The 2,669-nt window shown below is 34.5% G+C and overlaps 1 pseudogene; it reads left to right on the forward strand.

The window, feature by feature from the left end:
* LOC113338466 lies at positions 1 to 701 on the forward strand (annotated as a pseudogene).
* Positions 702 to 2,669: the final 1,968 nt, after the last annotated feature.

Genomic DNA, 2,669 nt, shown 5'->3' on the forward strand with positions numbered 1-2,669 from the left:
ATGTCTGAAGGTGGGATTGGCGAGTGCACAGCTAAATTTTTCAGTCAACATGGTGCTAAAGTCATGATCGCCGATATGCACGATGAATTAGGCCATTCGGTGTGCAAAGATATCGGCCCTGGATCAGCTTCCTATATCCACTGTGATGTCTCCGATGAGAACCAAATTCGAAATGCAATTGATACAACTGTTGCCAACTACGGGAAGCTCGATATTATGTTCAACAATGCAGGCATTATAGACAAGCCCAAGCCAAGAATTTTACATGCAGCATTAGTTCGATTATTGCTGGGCTTGCATCTCATGCTTATACGTCTTCGAAGCACGCGATATTAGGGCTAACTAAGAACACCGCCGTTGAGTTATGACAGTTTGGTATTCGAGTGAATTGCATATCCCCTTATGGGGTGGTGACTCCTATGTGTAGGAAATTAGGTACGATAGAGGTTGAGGTGCTAAGAGAACATTTGCATTCAGTTGCTAATCTCAAGGGGTTGATACTTGAGGCAGAGGATATAGCTAAGGCTGCTCTTTACTTGAGCATAGATGATTCGAGGTATTTGAGTGGGCACAACCTTGTCGTCGATGGGGGCTTTAGCATTGTTAATCCTTCTTTCGCCGTGTTCAAATATCCTGATGCTCTATCAATAAGTGGTAATTATATCACCAAGTCGTTTGGGACTTGCCATTCATCATCTTAATTGTCTTGGTCAATAAAAGCACCAAAAATAAAAATGAAGTCAATTTCAGTTTCAAAGATAATTAAACTCCTGGTGTTGGAACGTTCCGATCCTAAACGATACTCATCTCCAGGCTAGAATCTAACAAGTTTGATCTTGTAATCTGTTGATGACGATGGTACAAGTTTTAAAATGCATAAATTTTTGTTGAACACAGAAGACCAATTTCTGTGGGGCCTTACAAATCCAACAAAATCAAAATTATCAACACAATGTCAAACTATGCAAGCTCAGCTCATCTGACTTTTAGAAACTCCGATCTCAGAGAAGACATTCTCTTATAAAATTGCGCACTTGTTGGGATGTAAAATAGCTCGGGAGCATTAGATTCCTCCTCCACTGGTCGGAGTTAATGGAAATGACTACCTGAAGTGAAAATAAAATAAAATAAAAAATCAGTTCGGCGATATAATTTTAAAATGATTTTTTTTTTTTGGAAGTAAAAGAAATTATCCGAATACACGTTATAAGCCTTGCAGCATTCCATATTTTGTTTACGTTCTATTTTTTGTTCCAATTTAAGATATGTATGTAAATCCTAAGACAGAAAACACGATTACTTCATGATTAATTTTCATAAGCTATCATAAATTAGTCATTGATGAGATAACCACCACACTGTATAGAGAGCATACTTCCATGGGGATTCCATATGCCTTATTCTCTTTGATGTCGTTTTGGCATATACCACATAATCATTCTGTGCCTTGTATGGTGTACTAACGCCAATGTATTACGCAATCAGTAGGATGACCACTGATTAATACCTACAATATTGGAAATAATTCGTATTGAATATAGTTCTTTTCATTTTATATAATTTAGATCAACTAATTCCTTAATCAAATTAAGTTATAAGGCATGTGGAAAACCATTTTTAAGCAAACGTCTAATAATCCCCATTCAATAATTACAGTACATTATTATTTTTTACTAATGAACTATTTGACTTAGTTTTGTGAGAAATCCGCGGAAAATCTCAGCTCCTCTCCTAATAGAAAAATGTGGGTGTATTGATGCATGTCATTCAAAGTCTAGATTGAACAACATCCTTACGAAACTTTTAAAGGATTTTTTTTTAGATTTCACCTTAGTCGGAGTAGCGTAATTCAAAAATTATGCAAATTTGAAAATGTATATTTTTTTCTTTTGGGTTTTGACACTGAAAATGTATATTGTTGATGATAGTTTAAACTTTAAATTTGATTGTAGACTGTAGCAAGTGAAACCATTGATGAAGTCAGAAGTATTATCGTTTTAATGGAACTACTGTCGATTTTAATGTTCCCAACATTTATAATAATTCAAATAAGCGATATTGATCTTGTAGTGGCAATTGTTTGTTTGTCCCTTCGGAACCATCTGATAGAAAAATCTTGTAAAGCTGTAGTTGCTGTTGACAATGATGTCCACGTTCAATTATTAGATGCTATGGTTTTTTTTTCTTCAAGTCATGAATATGTCATTTCTGAAAGCTAATTAATTTAAAAATGCTTTATAAAACAATCGCAAATAAAAATGACAGACACAAAAATAGAAGGGCCAAAATAGAACCCTGCTAGCCTCGGGGTGGAGTACCGTGGCCCACCGGAACTCACATCCAAAAATTATGTCGGTTGCTTCTCTCTTTGTTACCTACCTCGGTTCGTCTAGAATTGTTGAAAATAGTTTACAAATTCCGATCAAGTTTTATGATTTGACAGGTTGATTCATTTTATTCCCAAACCAATATTTCATCTGTTCTTTTTTTTTTCCCTTGTAAATTTAGGTCTTATTTAAATATCACAAAATTGGTTAAAAAGATCAAAATTAATATTTTCTAGGTGAAAAAGACATCTAGATTTTGATATTGTTTAAATGGACAAAAATTTAAAAATAACCAGGATGTAAACAATTTCATCCTACCCATTTTCAAATACTTTTTCTTAT

The sequence above is a fragment of the Papaver somniferum genome, unplaced genomic scaffold (genome assembly GCF_003573695.1).
Source record: "Papaver somniferum cultivar HN1 unplaced genomic scaffold, ASM357369v1 unplaced-scaffold_19, whole genome shotgun sequence".
Classification (NCBI taxonomy): Eukaryota; Viridiplantae; Streptophyta; class Magnoliopsida; order Ranunculales; family Papaveraceae; genus Papaver; species Papaver somniferum.